The 24,676-nt window shown below is 40.1% G+C and overlaps 1 protein-coding gene across 1 annotated transcript in view; it reads right to left on the bottom strand.

Annotated features, from left to right (window-relative positions):
- The window catches only part of KCNJ16 (potassium inwardly rectifying channel subfamily J member 16), a 48,171-nt gene extending 24,037 nt beyond the window's left edge, over window positions 1–24,134 (bottom strand). Inside the window, exon 1 of the mRNA XM_037492689.2 lies at window positions 24,086–24,134. The gene's annotated coding sequence lies outside the window, so the exon portion shown is untranslated. The remainder of the gene's footprint in view (window positions 1–24,085) is intronic.
- Window positions 24,135–24,676: the final 542 nt, after the last annotated feature.

Raw genomic sequence — 24,676 nt, 5'->3', positions numbered from 1 at the left:
GCAGCTTTGCAACCCAGCACTCAGCCACTGTGCCACCGGGGAGGCCTCAAGACTGGCTCTTTAAAGTGATGGGTAACAGTGATTAGGAGCTGAGAAGTGGATAAGAAACCTGTCTGTAGGTATTTTATTTAGCCACCCCATGCCTCTCTCAATCCCTTCATATGCAAGAGAGACAATAAAAATACTTTTTTTGCATAATTCTTAGCAGAAGAAAACTTATAGTTCTACAGCATTTAAAACACTATCAGGCAATGATATTTAGCATCTTAGTGTTGCTAAATAAATGTCTGATGGGAGATTATGAAGAGAGATGTTCATAGGTTGCTGGATGCTAGTTAAGGTTTGTGGGTGGTGAAAAGTCAAGCAGAAAATGGAAAGAGCTGGAGGAACTCACATGGCTGAAGCAATAGGCAGAGAAGTATTAGGTAAGATACACATGTACAAATATGAACCACTGACCTTGGATAAAAACTGTCTAAACTATTCTTAGGATAATCCATAGGTTCATCAAATGGCCATTTCAAAAAGTAATTCAAAAGTGAAAAAAATAGTCTGAATTTTACATGGTATGATGGAAGACAATAAATAGCTAGCATTGTTTATTTCAACCTGCTTTTCCATACTCGGTGAAAAGCTATAAGTTGTTTTGTACAGTTTTAGCCTCTGCTGAAGCCACACCTAGACAGATCCAAATAAACTTCACAGGTGCCATTTTTGCTGGTCTGAGGGCTTCCTGTTATTCTAACTTCTTGGCCACCAAAGGATACGGAGGAAGTTCCTGTAGCTCTCTCTGCTAAATAGTGTGTTCCTCTCCCACCATTTATGAAAGCTCCTCCTGCTATGTGAGGCCCTAAAACTTTCTGAGACTCCCTGACTTATTTTCCCCAAGCTGTACTAAAGTAGATGATCCTAAAAGATTTCAAAATCTGGAATCAGAAATAAATCTATAGTAAGTTGATTAGTGTATACTCTCTTTCAAATTAGTGATAATGGTTTGATTTTAAAATTGAACATGGCGTAGAATAAGAGTTTCTGCATGGACCATTTTCTCCCCAAATTTGAATGAATGTTTTTTCTGGCCAGTGGTTGTACCACCCTCAACACATAACTCACCAAGCAAAGATCCTCTGAGAATTGACAAGATCTGTGAAGTCAGGTTATTGTCAGGGAAGGATTCAATTCAAAGTATGAATTCTCAAAGGGGCATTAACACAAGGGATCATTGTCAGAAGCCCCCCACTGCACCACCCAGGGCGGCTGGGTATCTGACTGAGCATGCTCATCAGCAGTGACCTCACCAGTGAGGAAGCCCTTCCTTACATTCAAATAAAAATATGTCTCCTCAGAGCTTTCCCAAGACTTTCCTGTCCTCATGCTGTCCCTCCATGTAACAAGTCTTGCACTATTTTCAGCAGTTCAGACAAAATTCACAAGAATCTTAGCTGCTTTTTACTTTCCCACTTCTTCCAGTGGAAAATCTCCAGAGTTCTATTATTCCTGATAGGCACAGTGATTATTTAATTCATCACTTTTGCGAGTCAAAAGGGTAGAAACAAACGCAAACATGAGTCACAAAGATGTGTTGGACAGCAGAGTCAACCAGGGTGGCTGGAATATTGGACCAGCTTGCTTGTAAACAGTGCTGTGGTGGTAAGTTTTAATAATGGATTCTCTTAGGCAAAGAAAAGGCTGGTTGGAAGAGTTGGCCAATTGCTGTGGTGTAAATACTCCGACAGTCACCAGTCTCAAATCACTGACATGCTGTTTGGGAATGTGGAGCTGGTAGAGGTGTGTACAGTGGCTCGTATGAGGGGGTGTGATTGTGCCCCAGAACAGGACTGTGTGATATGACATGCTTAGTGTTTGCTCCATGCCCTGATTGTTCTCAGAATGTCTCTCTTAACATATGATATATGTTTAAATCATGAATTTTTTTTAAGATTTATTTATTTATTTATACAAGCACTGGGTACAGTCAGAAGCGCGGGAGGGTGAGAGAATTCACCAGAGACAGAGCGGGGAACAGAACAGGCAGACTGATGAAATACACTGCTGAGGGAAGCAGCGGGTGCAGCAGCAGAGGTCTGTTGTGCCATGTGGGACCCTTGCCAGTGGCCGGGGATCAAACCGGTGCTGCAGAGGCTGCGGGCAGCTTCAGAGCCCAGCGCTCAACTGCTGCCCCACCTGGGAGGCCATAAATCATGATTTTTGAGGTGCTGTTTAACCAGCCCAGAATTTATCCAGTTTCCACTCAAAATTCTACTTTAAACTTTCCATTGCATCAAAATTTGACTTCAAAGTTACTATGAATTGGGGGTGGGGGAGGTCTACCAAGTCAAAGAGAAAGACTCCAGCTTCTGATATTTGGGGCAGAAAAAAAATTGCGGTTTATTGTCTATATTGGAAGTAAAACTGGGCAAAGGTGATCCATTAAGGTACATTTCCATTAAAATATAGATGCCACAGAGCAATTACTATGTATCACTAAGCCTTACTTTAAGCTATCATTGTTTTTAATGAAACAGAAAAGAAATTGGGTGTAAAACTTCTGGCTTGTTAAGGATACTGCAAAAAATGACTTTCCATTTTAAATGTTTCCATACAATTCAGTAAGCATTTATTAAGTCCTTAACATACACTAAGGAAATTATGCATATTCAACTTAAAACTCAGCTAGTGAATAAAATTGTTTTCATGTTTAGCCTTTTTAACTCTTGGGTAGGGTCCTACTTTCTTAAAAACCATGGATATGTTTGTTTTTGTTCCTCAGTAAATCCTTCTGCAGTAGTTTCTTGTGAGTCACATTTCCCAAGGGTGTAATTTACACCCTTACTCTATTCATACTGAGCATAACTGGTTTGTGACAAACTGTATTAGTACTGAGCGGGAGTTTGCAGGAAAAATAGGACTGATTATTTGGCTTGATTATGGGCTCTAGGATGGGGAGAAAAGTGAGCTGGGTAGAGCTGAAGTGAGGAGCAGCTCCTGGTAAGGCAGGTTAAAGAATTTAAATTATTCTAAGGCAGGATGAAAGGGCTTCCTGCAGGGAGCAAGAAAGTCTGATCAACATTTGAGAAAATGTCTTCTGGTCATGGTGTCACAATGGATTGGCTGGACAACAGAAAGGGCTGTAGGGGAGACATTGCATAAACTGGGGGAAAAAAGCAAAGGGAAAATGACTCTAGAGGTCCTTGGGAGTTTGAATCCACAATAATCAGAATTCTACCATGAAGGGAAATCAGTGGTTGCATAGTTGCAACATGGAGAGGTGGAGATAAGTCAAGGAGGATTCCATTGAAAGAATGGGTACAAGAACAGTTGGGTCAATAGGTTGGTTGGCAAGAAATGTGTGATTTTATTTGTTTGCTAAATCAAGGGAGTTGTGGGTAGGAAAGGTAGGATTAGAGACTTAAAGATAAGGGAGAATGTTTGAAATAATGGCTGCAGGGAAGTTGAAAAGTGACATGGAGCTGCAACCAGGGCTTATTCTTTGTAACATTTCCTCAAGAATTTAATAAAGTATGCATATTTGGAAAGTGTTAGATGCACCCCACTTTCCTGTAAGGCCCTGTTCCTCTAATTTCTAATGAAACCCACCCAACAGAACACTTTTCATTATAAAAATATTGACAAAGTAACATATTCCAACCTTGGTTTCCAGATTGACCTCTAATTGGCTTTTGTGACAAAAACAATGAAGTTTCTACACAACCTGAGTTCCAAAAGTAACTTAATCCATTCCATACTTAGTTCCAAAAACCTTTGCTGGACACCTCTCTCCCTTCCCACCTAGCTAACCCCCAGACAAAGCCCTGGTATCAAGGAGGAGGGAAGGACACACAGGCTGTGCCCTTGACACGTGTCCTTATGTGGAACTATGAGATTTAGTCAAGGAACAAACCCTAATGAGGTCATGGCTCATTTGGGATTAAATGACTGACTCTGATCCTGTGATTCTATTATGAAAAATGCATACAAAATGCCCATGATTGTTCCTTTGTTTGATTTAGAAATTAAACCTGCACACGTCATGTCTGCAAAGCGAGCATTGTTCCACAGCAGATGTTATCATTGATGGTAACAGGATACAAGAGAGAGAAGATGGTGCCTTGGTGGGCAAGCGTGAACCTCACAGCACCTCTGGGTGATGTCTCTTAAATACCTGCACTGAAAAAATATTTTGGATTTTATATCCAAAAACTTACCAGCTATCAACCAACTTACCAGTGATAACCTACTCTTCCAGAAGAGGCCATTGAGAGGGGGCTATGGCAAAGAAGATTCCTCATTGCCTAAATACTAAATCATCCTCCTCAAAGAAGTGTGGCTTTCAGTAGAGAAGAAGGTGTACATTCCCTGAATTATGAAGAAAATTGCCTGTGTTCATCATGTGATGTAATACCATGTGTTGTCTTACAGCAGAACTCACTGACACTTAATGCAATCTGAAAAATTAGCCAATTACCAACAATTTCCAAACCTTTGCTTGAAGTGGTCTAAGTTGCCACATCAAAAATAAGGACGATTGTTCATTTGGAAATATAAGTACCTACTTTGATGGAACAATGACAACTATTACTTATTGAATACACAGTACCCATTAGAATTTTGGAAACTATTTTTGTAGAAATAAGCAACCCCATAAGGTCAGTAACAATGTCGCTAGGAATTTTAAAGAAGAGAATGTATTATGACTTCACTTCGTCAAGTCACATGATAAATAAAGCTATCAGCCAGATTAGGACTGAAAGCTTCTAAGGTCAAAGACAAACACTGTTCGGTGAGCAAAGGCAAGACAGACTTTCTCAAAGAAATGGAAATGATTTGAATTAACTCTAGGTTAATGTCACATAATACTGTTTCTCCTAAGAAAGCAACCACACACAACCGACTACATGCCGGACACTCACCAGCACGAGCCCTTTGCTGAGGTCACTGGGAAAGAGGATTGAGTAAAAAAAAAAAAAAAAAAAAAAAAAAAAGCCAAATTAGCACATATCTGAGCAAGGTTAAAGGAATCCTAATCCGAGTTTGAATGTGTCCTAGCCATCTGTTCTTTTTTCCAAATTCATCAGTGCTACATTTAATATTCAGTAGATCTCAATGATTTTCTACACTTGGGAAGGCTCATCTTGCTACTTAAAGGTTCCATATAGAAATGATAATAAATACTGCAAAAATAAGCAAACCCACCCAAACAAGCAGCAGGGACTGTCACTCAGAAGTTAGCCGTCAAGAGGGTCAGCCATCATCACTTTCATTTGACAGAGAATCACAGGGAGAAGGGGGGGTAAGTTTTTTTCTGAAAAAGGGAAGTTTTGGGGTACACTCTTATCAGAGTCAGTGGGCGTGATTGTTAGGGGGAAAAAGATGTCCTAAAGCTAATTCCATAGAGGTTTTGTGGACGCCACCCCCACTCCAGACCAAAGCCATCAGGACACTGGGAAAGACAAATCCCATCACCACCAAAGGGAAGGTGGCTGGGACCTGAGGGTGGGGTTAAGCAGCCAGGTTGGGTATAAAAACCAGACATGTGGGCTTTGGCGGGGGCGGGGGGGAGGGGGAAGGTTCCCTTTTTTGGCTCTCTGCCAGCTCAGCCAGCTCTGAGAGTGCCTTTGGGTTTCCAGGTCGGCGGATCGGGTAGGACGCATTAAAGACTTTATTTCCCTATTTTCTCCCTGAGTTGTCCATTTCCTCATTTCCTTTGCCCTTGTAAATAAACCTTTTATTAACCTTTTGTGTGTGCCTGCAGTGGAGTATTAATAAGTCCCTTTTAAGCACGTGGATGAGGACCCACAGCCAGGCAACCCGTTCAATATCGGGGCTGCTCCATAACACTAGGACCAGGTTAAGTTGAAGGGAGGCATCCCGCGTGATAGGTTTGGGATGCATTTTGTGCTTTCTCTTGTTTGGTCTCAAGTTAGAGGCAGAGGAAATAATCAGGTAAGCTGAAGTCAGTGATAAGTCTGGTCATGTGGAGTCCATCACTGCAAAGGTTGTAGCTTATCTTTTCCAGTTGTTTGATAAAGAGGCTGTAGGTCAGCATTAAAGAGACATATGTGGTCTTGGCTGTTGTATTTGTATATTTGTATATTTAGCCTCCTAGAGGAAGCAACTCGATATGGTCATAATTGAAATGGAAGACAGTTGAGCCTATAGCTTACACATCACTTTGAAATGGAATGCTTTGTGAATATCCACCTTCCACCCCGCAAAAAAAAAAAAATTATTCAAACTGTTATAGGAGTCAAAAAAATGCATGTACTCACTTTTTTTTTTTTACAGGGTAACTTGGCTCTCTTAGAAATCTAGCTATGTATTAGGCAATACATTAAAACTGGATTGATTTAATTATAGTTGAATCTCTCTGATCTTCATGAGCAGCACTATAAGAAATCCCAATGGTAATGGTTTTCCTTGGAGAAAGGAAACTTTCCTTGGAGAAGGAAACATAACTTTGCAGTACAGAATCTTGAGACTAACAGTTACTGCATCTCTCAGGATTGGTGAACTATGGTAAGTTGGATGCACCATTCCTGTGTTACTCCATTTTCACAGCCCAAAATTGTTTTAAATCTAGGAAGGGGGGATGGTGTGTAATACATTTCAGCCTGGTCAACTCTACCCATTCAAATTTGTTTTAGTCACAAAAAAAATTAAAGTCAATATATTTTACTGTTTGCCCCACTGTTTCTAGTGGCCTATTATTGGCTAGTAGAGCACAGTAGGTTGGCAGTCCTTTATTTATTTATATTTTAAAGATTTATTGATTTATTTATACAAGCACTGGGTACAGTGAGAAGCGCAGGAGGGTGAGAGAATTCACCAGAGCCAGAGCGGGGAACAGAACAGGCAGACTGATAAAACACACTGCTGAGGGGAGCAGCGGGTGTGGCAGAAGAGGTCTGCGTGCCATGTGGGACCCTTGCCGGTGGGCGGGGATTGAACCGGTGCTGCAGAGGCTGCTGGCAGCTTCGCAGCCCAGCACTCGACTGTGGCAGTCCTTTAATTAAATATTTAATAATATTGATAATAAATATTTTGCCAGCCCATTCTTTCGGTCGAGATGGTGCCCGTATATACAAGACACACTTTCACTCATTGTTAGCAGCTCAAGTTCTTTCAACTTCCACAGCTTCTTGAATGGACAAGTGCAACACGGATTATGCGATATTTTCAAAGGCGTGTTTTATTTCAGAGAAAGACTCATTTGATTTTTCCACCTTGTTCTCCTCCTCTATTCCCCTCCCTCCACCACCAGTACTGCAAGAACATATTGCTCTTGCTGCCATGAGAGTGAGCACCAAAAGGCAGCTTTGGTCAAAATAGTCGATTGAGTCAGTTGTTCCATACAGACACTTCATGAATGCTACTTTATTTTCACTACGATTTTTTCCAAAACCTTAAGTAAATTCAAATGTTACTATTGTTATTTCTCTTTAGGCTTGGAGGTCTGGAAAATATAGAGGAAGCTTCAGAACACACGTCTGTCTGGGGCACAAGAGAAGTTATGGAAGAAAATCTGAGTCATGAGCTATTGCGTCAGTCCCCAAATCTCTATTTTCTCTGTGTTTACAGGATAGCTATTTGTGAGAATACTTCATTTCTTTCACCTTTCCTCCATCCACAGTTAATCGTTACTTTTGTTTTCCCTTTTTAATTATCCTTCCCTTCTGCTTTGTGAAACATGTTCTTCCATCTTGTGTATCATCAGCAGTAAGTTTGCCTGCTTTCTGACAGCTAAACCAATTCTAATAGTCACAGCAAATTACAAAAGAACAGTCAAGCTATGCCTTCTGAAAGGAACAAAAGATGCAGAGCAATCAGTAGAAATATAAATGCATCCACCAAGAATTATCTCACCATTCCATGATGGCCTGGCTCTGTCACGTCCATCTGACTACTGAATGGTCCCCTTTATTACCTCTTGTAATAAATTGGTGATCTAGTGAGTAGATGGATTTCCTGATTTCTTTGTGTCACTCTAGCAAATTAATAAAATCTGAGGGGGGTGTCCTGGGGGGTCTTTGATTTATAGCCAGTTGGTCAGAAGCACAGAGAGTAATTAGGCATAGAAAATGCACCTGAAGTTTGAGGTGGTTGTGTTGGGGTTTGGGTGTGTCCTGGGAATCTCCCACCTACAGCCAAATGGTCAGAAGCCCAAGCGGTTGGTTTAACTCACCAGGAAAGGTATCATGGGAAAGGTGGATTTGGCTATTAGACATTCCTGGTCACTTTGGTAGATAAACTGTTAACTATTGAGGAGAAAACAGAGAGACTGATCATTTAAAATGACAGTCATAGCCTTTGAATCTCTTTAGCATATGAACATGCTAAATTCACCCAATGAACAGGCAACTAACGCAGTCTGTAAGGAGATCTATGTACTAAATTAGGTTCAAAATTCAGCGCAGTAAAGTACCTGGGGGAAAAAAGGTCCAAGTGTTTTTCATTGACTTCAGTTACCCAAACACTAGGTGCAATTTTATCCAAAGTGCAACAAAGATGATCTGTTTTCTGCAAGCAAAAGGCTTGCGAGACAGCACAGTGTTTTTAGGTAGACTTGCCTCTTTATCTTAGAGCTTTCAAGCCTGTAGAATTTTCTTTCAAGGGAAAAAGAAAAACTCAGAACAATTAGACCATTCACTTCTTAAATCACTGCAGTTAGCCTTTCTACCACTGACCCTTTGGACAAAAGCAGAAACAGCAGGTTCTGCTGAGACTGAGGTGCCCTGTTCAATCAGCACAAATACTTTGGCAGGATGATAAGTCAGTGATTAAATCCGAGGTGGAACCGAAATAAAAAAATGCTTGAACAAATGATTAAACAGCTCTCTGGACGGCAGAGACTGGACTGAAGTGGATGCCTCCAGTTCTCCTCCTAGAAGTCCTTGCTCAAGCCCAGCATATCAGGGGGGCCGGGGTGCAGGATTGTAGGTGATCAAGTGTTAGTGGCTCATGTTCTGCTTTATCTGGAGGTGGATGTAAGGAGAGAGGCTCAACAGAGTTAGTCAGCAGCTGTGTGTTCTCTGTAAATACTGGAATAACGAGCTTTTAATCTTTTTATCTACCTGTAGATTTGGTAAACAGAGATATGGTCACCTTTTGAGAAAAGACGTTACATGCAGTTGTTAAGTCTAGTTTATAGCTAAATATTTTTCCTCCTTCCTAGTGAGTTAGGCTATTTTATTAGTGTGGCCTTGGGTTATGGACGGCACAATTATGGAAACCCTGTCGTTTTCTGCTTTACTAGGACTGTCTTTTTAATGTTTTTTTTTTTTTTTTTCCCCCTCCCTGTCACTCCTAAGTCAAGAATCCCACCTTTGGGAACAAATCAACAACAAATCAACAACAACAAAAGCTATGGTTTAGAGTACGTGATTCTCATCAACCTTTAGGAATCTGGGGGTGCAGAGAATTAAATGGGAGCAAAGTGCTGCCTTCTCTGCTCGTAGCTAAGACTCGTGGACAAGTTATAGAACATTGCTGAGTGTGACCTGAAGCCTGAACCTTAGGTGGTTAACTGGTGTGGCTTAATTTTCCCAATTCTGGTTAGAGAACCAGCGTTCATTTTAACAGTGTAGGTCCCTTAGAAAGGGGGGTGGGCTCCAGTTTCCATGGCCTCCCGAGGAAGGGTGGAGAGGAGCCATGAGGAGAAGCTGGAAGACACTGAGAGAAGCACTTAAGACAAAAGGCTCGGGAGAAGATGTGGTGGGGGCACGCGGAACAGAAACATGCAGAGAAGCTGTGTTTGCTTCTTGGTCTTGGACCTGTACCAGGGACTTGGGGGGCATGGAAGGAGACACTTGAGACAGACAGAGGCATGGGCGAGAGATCCATGGGGAGGCTGTCAGCGCAGCCTTTATCTTGACATGTGCTTTGATTTTGCTCTTTTCCTTCCAGACTTGCCTGGCTGCTTCTGCCCCTATCTTGCGGTTCCCCACCGGAAGGTGCCTGAGACTTGTGACAGGTTTTTGAGCCTCAGTGGCCCTGCTTTGGGCCAACGCTGTTTGGCTGGGCATTTACCCACGAGGGGATGGGTACCTTTGGGGGTTTCATGAGGAAACTATTTTAACTATATTCTTTCTCTTCTCTCTGTTACATACTAATTCTATTAAAGTTTTTTCTACTGATGGTCTTATGCACTGAGTATATTTTGTCTTTATGTGGCAGATGGCAGAACACATTCAGAATGTGCAGGTCTGGGGGTCTTTGGGTGCCCCAGTCTGCTGGGTAGCACCATCCCAATATAAAGAGCTGAATGAAGGAGGACAGGGGATCATCCCAAGCCTGTGCATGATGCCTGCCCCACAGTCATGATTTAATGACCCTTCTCTACTTTTGTAGGTCCAGGAAGGACAAACAAGAGACCCAGAGGGAGTGATTGACTTGATTTGCCTGTTCACACCTCTATACTCTGATGTGAGACCACTTCCACAGGCTTTGCTTGGCACAAAGCTGAAAAACTTTTTTTACCTAGTTCTTTTAAAATTGAATTTATAGACTTTTTAAAAACTGAGCCAAATGTAGATATACCATTTTTAATAAAGATCTATTTATTTATGTATACAGGAGCTGGGGTACAGCCCAGAGGTGGAGGGTGTGAGAGGATTCACCGTAGACAGAGCAGGGGGCAGAACAGGTGGCTCTACTGAAATACACTGCTAAGGGGAGCAGCAGGCAAGACAGGAGAGGTCTGCTGCACCATGTGGGTCACCTCCCTGGTTGGGGATTTAACTCATGCCTCAGTGGCTGGTGATAGCTTCATAGTGCTGAGATGCTAACCCCTGCACCACCAGGGAGGCACCTAGATAGATGTATCATTTTTAAATAATTCAAGTCTCAGGAATAAAACTGACCACTGAACAAAGCTATTAACATAACTACAGGAATGACCTATACCCACATACAATGTGATGACAAAGACTCTCAGAGGTCAAGCTCCCTTTCTGATTTTGACTAAATTTCTTAGGAAAAAAATCGCTGGGCTTTACTTGATTTCTTTTTAATGGCATCACGAATGCTTCAAATATAGTGTATCCATGGTTAGGAATCATCATCTTCCCCAGGTTTAGACTTAGTATTCACTTCCCTTTTGTTCTCATGGAAGACCAAGTTTATTGAGAAAGCTGGAATTCAACTTTGTGATAAAATATAGCCCTCTGGAATGTTTCTTCGGTGCCTCCTGTGTGTTGGCTGCTTCACATTTGCTGCACCATCTGCCTAAGAGCTGTCTGTCACGGCGATCACAGACACAGTCTCAAGAGAAGAGAGAACTTTGAGCTGGTGAGGCGCTTGGGTCTAGAGGGCAGGATCTCAGACTGTAATGTGGGTCAGAATGACCTGGAGTGGGGGTCAGAAGCAGACAGGCTGAGTCCACATTCAGAATTGCTTGTTCATTAAGTCAGAGGTGGAGCCTGGGAAGCTGCATTTTTTGCAAGTTCCCAGGTGAGTCTAACACTTTGAGAACCACTAGCTTAGATCAGACATCCTAAATGGAAGAGCAAGCCAATGCTTGGTGCGGACTACAAAGGCACCTGTTATCCTTTTAACTGTTTTCAACTGCAGAGATGGAAGAGGGAAGGCGTGATAGATGTTACCTGGTGTGTGAAATCAGAACAATTAAGAAGGGACCTGGATCAAAGCCCGGAGTCTGAGTTGCTCTGACGCCATGCACAACATATCACTTATACCTGATCCTTAGTGTTTCCACCACTCTAATTAGGATTCTGCTGCTATGACTCCCACAGACGGTGAAATGTGGTAACTGATGTGAAAGAATTTTCTATGCTATGAAATGCTACCAGTCAATGCTTTTTTGTTATTTTCTGAGGAATCAAATCAGAAAAATAATAAAGATGAACATGACAAGAACAATAAAAATATGTTAGTGAATGATCTGGTCTTTAGTTTAAAAGCTGAGACTACGTAAAAGGAAATGCCAAACACAACAAAGAAGTTTATAGAATCTTCGGAGATGAGTCATCTTTAAGATGAATGCACTAACAGTTAAGGGCAGGGTAACTGCCACATTTTTTCCAAGTTTTTTTTCCAACTTAAAAAGCAAACATCCTATTTAATTCTCCAAGAGACATCCTTTTGATGAATATTGAAGAGGGATTAATAAACATTTTGATGTAATTATTTTTGAATAGCAAAATTTTAATATTAACAGCTTCCTCGCTTAGGAAGTATCATTTTCTTTCACAGAAAGAATACTGAGATATTTTCCATTTAAAAATACAATTTTGTTACCCCCAATTGTTGGCTTGTGTTTGATGCTTGTAGGGTAAGGAAAAATATCAGGCTTTTCTGCCCTCCCGCCATCAGGATAGATGATGGATCCTTGTGGTCCTGAATGCATGCCTAATGGCGGGCACCTGGAGTAGGGTGTGGGCCTAGGTAGATGGGATTCACCTGGGCTAAGACTGTGCTTTTTAAGGTTGGCGTCACGGGGACGCCAGCAGAAGCCAAGAAGCCGAGAAAGAAGCAGGAGAAGCTAAGCAGTAGAAGCCGAGAGAGAAGCAAGAGAAGCAGAAGCTGAGAGAAGGCCGGAGAGCCCAGATAGAGTGAAGATTTGCTGGGGGCCCGGGAGGCTGGCAGGCCTCCCGGCCCCCCAGCACCCCTGCCTGCCGTGTACCTGGTAATCCCAATAAAAGACCTGCAAAAAGCCACTGAGGACTCTGACTCCTCCTTTACCCATTCTGCATGGGATCAGAAAACCTGCACCGTGTCCATTCCTGGCCCTACAATGCTCTTTCTGAAAACACAACTTTGACTTTATTTGTAATTCATGGCCAAACCAATGAAATACAATATTTGCAATAAATGGTAAACACCAGTGACTTCATATCACTGCTACTTCTCATTAAGTAATGTAATAAAGACTCGTGATTAAGACTGCTTCCACTTTCTCCATAAAATTCCTCATTGCAAATATTTGCATATCAAGAGCATTAATTTCTAGCAAAGTTAATATTCACTGGCTCCCAAAAATTAGATTTTATATTGGATTAATTAAGGAGAGATATTTTAATCTAAGAAATCTGTCAAGGCTCATTGGCTTCTACTTTTATCTACATTTTTCTCCTCAAACTAATGGCTCATTTGGACTTAGCTCAATATTTAGTATTAACGTCAACAGTCTTCCTTATGTTATAAAGATCATAAAGAGCGACTGCATTTTCCATCAATGAAACATTACTTTCCTTAGATTGGATATTACACAAGCTCAATGAAGTGAAATCCTTGTGGATTTACGTTGTTAAAGTTCTGTTTGTGTTTATTAGCTTTTCATGGAAATGACAAAAGCTGGTGCAGCTGAGGCCTCTCCATTAAACAGAAAGCAGAGAGCTTCTCTTTTGATTTGTATTTGCTTGTTTTGATTATTTAAATGTCTTGATAGAAGGAGTACAATTTAATGCCTGGTATTCAAAATAGAATACATCAAGAAAAAAATCAGTAAGTACAGGGAAGAACGCAAATTCAGGAGGTAGAGTTGGATTTCATTTTGCATTTCAATGCCCAATATTTCTCAGGCTTTCACTTCGATTTGTGTACAAAGTTTTCTTGACTGTTGGGTATATAGTCCAAATTACATGTAATGTAATTTAGTGACCCTAACACACATATGAATCTATGAGGAATTGAGGTACTTTAGAAGGCATCTATTAGTGCTTGAAACACAATATCGAGGAGGATTGTCTACTCCAAAATCAGCTATGCCATTTGGGTAAAGATGTGTGATGGAGGGAGCATCCAAGGGGCCCTCTGTACCCCTGCTTCCTTAGCTCTTAAAGTGAGGTTCATCATGGGGCTCAAAGGATTAATATTACTGACAATGATGCACAACCTGTAGTTAGCATCCTGTGGGACTTAAATAAAAATCAATCTGTAGACCGAAAATATTGTTTCTGCCGTGAAATGATGCATATTCAATTGTTATTGGGAACTAAAAGCTTTTGTAAGTCTCTCCATGTAATCCTGTATCATGGGTGGAAATAAACTTTTTTTTTAGGACCTTGGCAAACAGAATGTTTGGGATGTGGAAACAAACCCTTCAAAGATATGATCAAAAAATGTAACACTGTGGCACTCCTCGATACAGAGAAAACATGAAGTCTCTGAATTATGTAAAACACATTCAACCAGACAGCATGGAAGGAAGAGAAATAGAAGCAAAAGATAAAGGTGAAAGAGTTAATCTCACATAAACTAGCAAAGCTGTAGTAGGGAAAACCTATAGGAGACAGTGCTGATAAATAGTTTTCATCACCCAGGTTTGGCAGAACATTTGAAGCTATTTCCTGTCTTCACTGATTTTTTTTTTTTAATGAGTGGTCAAAGAAATTTGCTACCATTTTTGTTATTTATTTTTTTTTAAATGTTTCCTGCCCCTCCCCACTTTCAGACATTTTTAATGTCTTTTATTTTTCTCAGCTTAAAAGACTGCTAAGTTATTTATGAATGGAGCAAACACTGTCTCTGTGGAAGATGCCTGGTGACTCACATAAGCAGGTGTAATCACGTGAACAAAGAGATCAGGCTCCTGTAGGGGTTTGGTGCTATCCGTTCAGCACCACCGCTTGCCCCGTGAAATAAGACAAAGACCAGGGAATCTAAATTTACTAGGCTGTGTTGAATGAATTTATTTCTAGTGCTTACTTTTAGAAATACAGGTAATTCTAATATCAAACAGCCAAAATGAGACTCTGAAAAACCATTACAAATGTCACCCTTCTTCAGCTTGTTCTATGCTTTTATCTCATTTTAAGCTCATAAAAGAGGCAAAGTTTCCATTGTAATACATATTGGTTATTAATACCTTTTCCTGGCATGAAATCAGTTATTTGGATACAGGATCTATGTCTCAATAGATCTGCTTTCTATCTGAGAGACTGCAGTCAGAGGTGGTAGATTTGGATCGTATTCATTTAGCTAAACTGGGACTGCAAGTACCAGAATTACACTCCCTCCAGAGCAGTTCCAGTGGAGACATTTTGCATGACAGCCATAAGGTGGATGTGAACCAGGAAACGTGTTCTTTTTACATCCGAGGGACACACAGGGCATGAGGTACAGAGACAGCTCATACAGATTGTCTCTGATCTGTGGGCTCCTGCTTAGCAATTCCTGTAGCCTTGTTGAATCTCCTCCTTCAGCTTCTATGGCTCTGCTGGCAGATGGCGGAGGCACCAGCATGTCCTGCTGGCTACCTCCATTATATACTTGAGGCGCACAGGCTATGAAGGGATGGACATGGGCTCCACTTCATGCTGGTGGCTTCCAGCCAAGCTTCACTAGTTCCTATTTTTTGTTTTGCTTCATTTCCCATCTACCTGTTCTAACCACCTCACAGCTTTAGGCTCATGCATTGATATATACATATAATACATATATGTATTATGGATATAATAATTATATGATCAGCGTTAGGAGAAGCAGGATCATTAAGAAAATTCTAGAAGGACCCAAATAAGGGATTAGGAAAAATAATTATAATAAAATATCAAAATCAACAGGCAGCTATAAACCAGAGACATTCTGCGGTGGGGGGGAGGCGGAATGGGGAGTAGTAATCCTACAGGAGTGAAAACAGGGATGGGAAGAGCACAAGGAACTATGGTGATGGTACACGGGTGAATTGGTGGTAGGAATTTCATGGGGAATATAACCGAGATGAGAAAGCATACGTTGTACAAAGATGAAGAATGATGTAAAAATATATATAAAATTAAAAAAAAAGAGAAAACTCTAGACTGGGAAACTGACAATGGAAGATTACTATCTGATAGTAATAAATGCACCCAGATATTGACCTGAAGACTTAGGTAGCACACGCAGTTCTTTCTGATGCACCATAATGCCTCTTTAGTCCATCCACTTACTTATCCCCTGCTATGCAGAGGAACTGAGTTTTCACGGGTGAATCCCTAATACAAACTGAAGCACTCCATTCAGGTGTGAGAAGGTATTCTGACCACTTTCTCCATAAACAGAAGGACATCAAGTTAACATCCATGCAGTTTAGAGCAATAAAGCAGAGGGACTAGATAATTGCAGAAGAAAGGCTAGCCCTGATAAGCAGTTACCAAGTTCCTTGTGTAAAAGATAGTTCTATTAATTGGGAAAAACTACCTTACATCAGAATGAAAATGACCTTTAAAAAGATGTAAAATGCCACTAATGAGTTCCTTCTCTATGTTCTCTGTTATCCATATTTCCTACTAAATCCTCCTGGTTTTCCAGAATCATCTCAGGTCACGAGGAACTGACTAAGTTTTAGAACTACAGTTCCTAGTGATTTGGGGGTGACAAGTGCACACTACAGACATCCTTCCATGGTCATGTCCAGTTCTTTGTTCCACTTATTACCACTCTGTCTCCTCCTTTGTGTCTTCCTCACACAAAGAACTCTACACTCCAGACACAGACTTCTCACATTTCCCCAAACACGTTAGGTTCTTCATAAGTCAGGCAGACATCTTTCCTTTCTTTAAGCCAAAAACAAGACGTGTTTCCTTTGGAAAGCTTCCCTCTCTTCTCCAAGCTGTGTGGGCCTTTGCCCTCCTTTCACAATGGCAGGGAACGGACGAATTTATCTTTACCTACTGCCCAGTGGAATGTCCATTGTCTAACCACTTAGAAGGAAGGAGGTGACTTGTATTCGATCCATGAAATCCAAGTGTAAAAGATAACAATGTTGTGTCTACTGAATGGCAATGCGGTTTCTAAAAGCTACTGTTTTGATGTCCAAAACTCCCAGGTGCCCCCACTGTTCTAAATTCATAACTGTCATGGCATTACCTTTTGGCTAATTAACAATGTCACTTAATTTTCCCCCAAAAGATGCATCTGGCTCTGAACAACTACTGTCTACGGGACACAACCTTTTCGCCCTCTTGCTCTGTTCACTCACACCCCTATGCTTCTATTGCACAGATTGCTCCAAGAGATCACAACCAAATTTCATGCACAACTGGAAAAAGTGTCCACCATTTACACCAACAATTATAGGCATGGTTGACATAATTGTGCAGGAGCAGCAGGCAAAAAATACTCTTTGTCTAGCTGTCTGGTGCATGGAAGTATTGTCCCAATTTCTATTCTAGTTCATTCCCCTAAGTGCAAAGCACCATGTATTTTGCTTCTGTTTGATTTTGTTTGGGTTGGCATGCTTGTAATTGTGCTTTGTTCAGTTTTGTTTCTCTGAAAATTTCTTTAGTTCTTAAACTCCTCATGCAAATGATGTAATCTTACCTTCAGCTCGGTATTGTTCTCTAATATAGTTAAATAAAATTTTAGTCTAGGAAGCGGAATTGCTTCTATTCCCACAAAGCCTAAATTTAAAGATTGGTAACTTAGGTCTGAGATAATTTGCTCAAATGAATGTATTTTCTCCCTGAGCGTTATCTAACCCATCCGCGTTATGACCCAAACAAAAGGCAAACTAAACATACAAAAGAGGCAGGTTTCTTTTTTTAAAAAAAAAGATTTATTTATTTATGCATACAAGAACTGGGGTGTAAGCCAGAAGTGGGGGGTAAGAGGATTCACCAGAGAGGGTGGGGAGCAGAACAGGCAGATCTACTGAAATACACTGCTGCGGGGAGCAGTGGGGAGGCAGGAGAGGTCTACTGTGCCATGTGGGTCAGCTCCCTGGCTGGGGATCGATCTCATGCTACAGTGGCTGGCAGTATCTTGATAGTACTGTCTTTAACCCCTGCGTCACCAGGGAGGCTCAGAGGTAGGTTTCTTGAAGGGACAATCCTGGTGTATAACTCACAGTCTGCAGTCTTCTGGAACCTTCTCAAATTTTAGTTGCAAGTCTGGGGAAGGATTTTACTGTGCCTTGTATAAATAGAATTCACCGGTACATTATGAGAACACTGAAAGGTCAGCTAATACCCTAACAGCCGTCAGGAAAGGCTGAGCATGTCTTTCAGGTAAGTGTGAGGTGCTGAGAGGTACTAAGCTCCTGGGCGACAGATCCCCTGTGCTGACTTCTGTGTGGAGTCGCGAATTAGAAATCTACTCCACAGCTGTTGGGGCCCAGTCATTCTGCCAGGTGCCTTGTTCTGTGAGGTTACTTTGGAATTATTTTCCCAAAGTCGAGACAGAATGTTCTGAATTACCCATTGTTTGTAATTGTCTCACATGAAATGAGAGGCGTACACAGTTGTGAAAAGACAGGCCAAGCTTGTGGGTGAGCAGATATTTTTCTGGGGCAGCGCCAAATAACTAATCAAGTAGTAACCTAACCCAAGAATGTGGTCTCACAAATATCATCCTTTAAGAGTGCTGCTTGAAATTTTCCATTAAAAGAAAACAACCTTGAATAAACAGGAGAGAAATGAGTCTGGTCCTCTTATCCCCACCCAAAATCCTAGGGGATCAAAGAATATAACACACAAGATTGGGGTAAGCTCAAAAATATCCTAGTGTTAGGATTTTTCTTAAAAATACATGCCGATTTTGAATTCTGACACATACACCTGCATTACCAAAAATAATTATAGTGCTTACTAGTTGAATTATTCAACTCCTCTTACTTTCCATCTAACTCTGTAATAAAGGAATGTTTCGGGACTCCCTGGTGGCACAGGGATTAAAAACACAGAGCTATGAAGCTATCAGCAGCCACTGCAGCACAAGTTCAATTCCAGGCCAGGGAGTTGACCCACATGGTGCAGCAGACCTCTCCTGTCTCCCCGCTGCTCCCCTCAGCAGTGTATTTCAGTAGATCCGCCTGTTCTGCTGCCCACTCTCTCTGGTGAATCTTCTCACCCCCCACACCTCTAGTCTACACCCCAATTCTTATATGCATACTTATTTTTTTTAAAAAAATGAATGTTTCTAGATGGCACACCATGTTTATCTTGTGATTGGCAAATTCTCACTGCTTCTAGAAGGTGACTATCACCGTGAACACAGTTATGTGGAGGCAGTTCTCATACACATGAAAAATAAACTGAATGAAAATATGGGAGAAAGAGAGAGATATAGAAGGTGAGGCTAATGGAAGGAGAGAACCCGCCAGAAGAAGGCTCCCCTGTGGGTGTTTTATAGTAACTTGTCTTTGTATCAATGAAAAGAAATCATTTCTCTTTGACCAAACTGCTTTATTAAAATGCAAATGCTATTATGAAATTAATGGATACTTTTATATGCAAATGATAGTATTCTTAGGCATAGCCATCTTATGGAATGGAAGATGTATATAACTAGGAAAGTATGGTTCTTAATTTTTTTACAGAAACTGAAGTTTCAACTTGCAATATCTAATATCTGTGTGGTAAAATACAATCAGGCTGAGAATGCCCTATGTTACTCTGAACCATCATTATTCACTTTATATATCAACTGTTTAGTCTATGGTAGCCCATCGTTTGGATGGTATTTGTGAAGCTATTTAGATGTGACTAAGAAGAACAATTTGCAGGAAGCAGATGACCATCCACACTGTGATTGGGCCTCATCCATCCAATTGATATCTTCATGGGTTAGAGTGAGTATCCCCAAGAAGCAGCAAAAGAAGCAATTCTACTTCCAGAGTGCAACTTAGAAGCTGCCTGAATTGCCTGCCTGCCAGCCTCCTCACAAACGTGGACTCCAGCTTGCAACATCAACTCTTACCTGCCGCTACCACCATCCCCTACAGATAGTGGACTTGCCAGCCCCCACATATCTGTGGCACATTCCTTAGAATAAATTTATTTTCCCCTTATATATCATATTGGTTATTTTCCTCCAGAGAATGCTGAAGAATGCAGTCACAAAATAAGAGAAAGAGAATAATTGTAAGGGAATTGTCAAAGTGAGCTTCTGGCAGTGGGGAATCTCAGCAGCAACTGCACAGTATTTCTGTGTCTGAAAGTTCAAAATTCAAAAGTGCACCCCAGACAAAATCAACATACTAAAGACTTGCTATTACCCTATTGCATAACTGAAAAATATTTCACTGGTTGGTGTGCTTATTGTATTTCATGTCGTTATGGGGCTTGGGCACTGAGTCACACTTAATTATTGATAGGTCTACCTTTTTCTCTAGAGGGTGGACCAGGTCTTTATCATCGTTGTATTCTGACTCAGATAATGATTATCAATTGCATAGGAATGTGGTTCTGATTTAAAACATAATATAAGGAAAAATTAAAATTTGCTATGTTTTTGGTCATATTTGCTAGGACATACTCTTTTCTTTATTAATAAAAGAATAACTGAATGTTTTTAAGGAAAATAAGCAAACCTTGTAGACTATAATATAAAGCCAGGTAACCAATTGAAGTCTTTAAAACTATACTCAAATGAAGTGAAATAAAGTCAGGAGTTGAGGTGATACTTCTAGAACATGTTAAGGTAAAAATTCACCCCTTTTAAGTGGAATTATTGGATAAATCAATTTGGAGCACTTTCTTACTCAGATGGTAGACTGTTTTCAATTTTCATTGCATCTGTAGACAGTTTCATGTCAACTTTGGTAATCCTATTTAAAGATGTAAACCAGTGGCAGACAGCATTCAAGATGGCTCTCAAGCATCCCTCCCACCTGGTGTTTGGAGAGTTCTTGTGAATTCTCCACCCTTTCAGTGTTGGCTGGAATAAGTGACTCACTTCCCATGAAACAGAATTAGAAAAAATGGAGGGAATGTTACTTTCAATATTAGGTTAGAGAAAGACTGTTTTTTTGTCTTGTTTACTTCCTTGCTGGTTCCAATGGAAATCGGTTGCCATGTTGTGAGCTGTTTTATAATGAGTCACATGACAAAGAACTGAAGAACGACTCTTTGCAGTGACTGGCAGAGAGCTGAGCATCCCATCCCACCGCCCTATGAAACTCAGTCCTCCCAACGACCAGGTGATTGAGCTAAAGGATCCTCCCCCAAGTGAGAGTTGAGGTGTCTGTAGTTCCAGTGGCCAGCTGGGCTGCAGCATGTTAAAGACTCAGATAAGCCTGGATTCCTGACCCCCCAAAACTGTGAGATTAAAAAATGTATGTTGTTATAAGGCTGTTTTGGGGTAACTTCTTCTCACCCTTCTACTCTCCTCTTCCAATTATTTTGTCCTTCATATTACTTATTGCCATTGACAGGCTATTTGTTTTACTTATTGATTGACACCCATCCCCCAACATCTACTAAAATCTAAGATTCCTGATGCAGGAATTTTTGTCTTTTTATTCTCATCATTATATCTTTAATGTCTAATCAATGCCCCGGCACAGAACAGTCAATCAATACATGTTTGTTGCTTATGAGAGCTATTCTATTATTCAATGACAAATCACCTGCTTTCCACTTTCAATAGTGTTAAGTTTCTAATGAAAAAGCTTCATTGTAATAAACAAACTCCCACTCAACTCTCAGATTATGAGACTTTTTTGGGCCTTAATAAATATTTGCTGAGAGGATCAATCAATGAATAAATTAGAGAAGAAAATATCTTGCTAAGCATGATACCAATCAAATCAGGAAAACGATCGGATGACCTCGTGTCTTAACAGGTCAGGAACTTGAGACAATGGTGACGGAAATGAGGGGATCAGAATTTCTAAAATTTCATTGATATTTGCAAGCAAATGTAAGCCATTGCCCCATTAAGAAAATAAACTTGTTTCCCTTTATTCAGACAAATGGTGCTGGCAGGAGAAATAAATAAGTTTTCCTTCATTCTGGAAGTATTTTGTCAAAGTCACATACTTGGGTATGTCTAGCAAAGAAGAGGCAAGTCAGTCAAGACCTTATACAAAGAATCAGGATGGATTTTCAAGGAGGAAGACCTTGGCTGTGGAGTGAGAACTGTCGGCAGTGATAAGAACCTAGCAGTTTACTGAAACCAAGATTTGTGGAGAAATATATGTTGTTGTTAGGCTGTCACTCACAGGTTTGTAAGGTCAGGGAACTGGTGACCCACCTGCCTGCCCAGCCACGGCCACTTCCACAGATCACACATGACCAATGTTCATGGAGTTTATTTCCCATTGTCCTTTATATCAACCCTAATAACTTTTATCAAGCCTCATGGTGTGCTATTAGAAAAGGGAGGGAACATGTGATAATAGGAAACACATGCCTTCTGGAATTCAGACCAAAAATGAGTTTGAACCTTGAACTTGAAGAAGTTCCATGCCTTTCCCAAGATGACACAGCCAGAAAGTAGAAAATCTAAGCTTCATCTATAAAATGAAGATAACCACTCCTTTCTAAGTTGAAGTAAAGCTCCAAAGAATATAGTGTTTAAACCTCCAGTACATAGTAAGTACTTACATGCTTGTTTTCCCTCCCTGTCATAGAAATATTTATCATCTAAGTGATGCCTGAAATAATGGAATTTTTCATCCAATCATCCTAAAATTGGGCTTTTTCTATAACAAGGAAGTTAACACAGAATATTTGAAGATAAATTCTTTGGGGACAAAAACTGAAGTTTGTTTAAATGATGGGTTTTACAAATAAAAGAGAAATGGTTCAACTAAATATATGGATTATTTTGGTACCAAATATTTAAATGTTTAAATTTTTATATGCATATACACCAAACATTTGGTACCAAATATTTAATTAGGCATATATCTATGTGTGTTATATGTGTATACTATTTGCATATCTATTATTTCCCACAAAAAAATACTTTTTGATAATTCCTAATTGTCAGCTAATTCATACCAGGTCTTAACTTGGACTCACCACTAACATAACTTTTTCTTGTTTCCTTGCAGGTCAAAATGTACTTAAGGCCATGCATTATAATAACATAGTGAATGAATGTTCCCACCCACTACAGCCTTTTCTTCCAGTTTCAAATATTGTCATGGTCTTGTTTTACATGAGACTGATGTCTTGGACTTTGGGCAATTCTCATGTTTAAAAAATTAACATTAACAAGAATGATAGCTATCACTTATTCTACTTTTCTCACTGCCTCTTTTCTCTTTTTTCGCTCCCTTGCTCCCTTCCTTCCTTTATATTGTTTTTATTTTTCTCTGCTGATTTGAATTGAATTAAACTATGGATGTTGCTCACTTCTAAATTTCTTTTTGGCTTAATTTCAGGGACTCCTTAAATAATGTTCTACAAAACAAATGTGGTTTAGAAATTCCATGTCACTTCATTGCTTAAAATTTGACATAAAAGGTGGTCAGGGGTAGCTTACATTTTCTAAGGTAAAATGCTGAAGATAATTTATTCTTTCTCCTTAAGGATCTGACCCTTGCCAAGCTGTAAGGATAATATTGAGCAGAAATATTCTAGTCCAAGTTCCCTGAAGACCTTTCAGTCCACATGACTACAGAACATAAAAGAATAATGAGCATGATTAAAATTCAACTGGTTTATAGAAAAGTTCTTGTTTGCCATCTACATCCACTGACAAGGCAAACAATTCAATTATATATATATGTGTGTCACTGACTTCATGGTATTCAGAGAGCAAGAGTTGAAAAGTCCCACCTTTTCCAAATAAATACTCAAGGACAAAAGTTCGAAGTTTTTAATGCATAAGAAGAAAAGCTACAGAGAGCTGAAGGTGAACTCAGCAGGAGAGAATTCTTTACTTCTAATTTTTGTAAAAATAAATCTAGAAAGTGGATGTTTTTATTTCCATTTCCCCTCATATCATTAAATTCAATTCTCAGAAAAAATTAACCTATTTTTCTTGTTTTGTCAGGAGTATCTGAATGCTTATTTCAATGCTTGAAGCCACTTATAAAATGTATACATATATACAGGATGTAATTCTTTGCTTTTGAAAGAAGTTATAGAATACTTCATATGGATTTACTATGTAACATGATAAAGTCACTTCTAGATATCTATAAATATGGTGGCACACAGAGCTCCTTATTAAACTCTATAAAGATCATTTCAGATTAATTTTGACCAAAGATTCAAAAGAACTCAAGGACTATCACACACTAGCTCCTACTTAAAGAATTTGCATAGACAATTAGATCATCTTTACCACATGTAATTCAACATTGATATTTACATTGCTGGACACAGAACAATGCAATTCTCTGAATATAGAGGGAAGTAAAGGGAAAACAGGCTGAAAGATTTTGTAGAATAATAAAGAGAGCAGTGCTTACCTTGATTCACTCTCCCCATAAAGGTCCTAAAAGCTGAGTGTTCGCAGCTGGGCAGTGGTACAAATGTCCTTTAGTTAATAATAAAAGAAAGAAAAGCTCCAGACACCAAGAAGCTGGGTTAACCATTGACACTGGTTTGTTCCTACAGTTCCACCCTGGGAATCTACCTAGGCAGCCCTTGGCATCTTATAAAGTAGGCACTAGCTGGTCAGCTGAGACGGAGGTTACCTCACCACCTATGTACCTCTAGAGGAGGGATGGTTGAAGGTCATTCAAGCATGTACTGACTATGTTTTCACTTAGTCAGGGATACAAAAGAGGAAGATTTCCTTGGCTAGAAATATGTTAATTGATGCCAGTAAGTGACTCAAATATTTTAAGCAGAGTTGTTGAGCACTAACTTATGGAGCAATGCAAAGTCTGAGCAATGCAAAGACCTTTCCACCTGAATTCTTTGCTTGCAACTTAGAAGGTAAGGGCTGAGATTGTATGAAAATGAAAATGGAGACAAAACAGCTAGACGTGGAGCCTCCCTGGTGGTGCAAGAGGTTAAGTCACAGCACTATGAAGCTATTGACAGCCACTGCAGCA

Source organism: Talpa occidentalis, unplaced genomic scaffold (assembly GCF_014898055.3).
Source record: "Talpa occidentalis isolate TD23 unplaced genomic scaffold, MPIMG_talOcc4v2.1 talOcc4.7, whole genome shotgun sequence".
NCBI classification, from domain to species: Eukaryota; Metazoa; Chordata; class Mammalia; order Eulipotyphla; family Talpidae; genus Talpa; species Talpa occidentalis.
The sequence above is the reverse complement of the archived record's forward strand: the minus strand, read 5'-3'. Positions and strand labels throughout refer to the sequence as shown.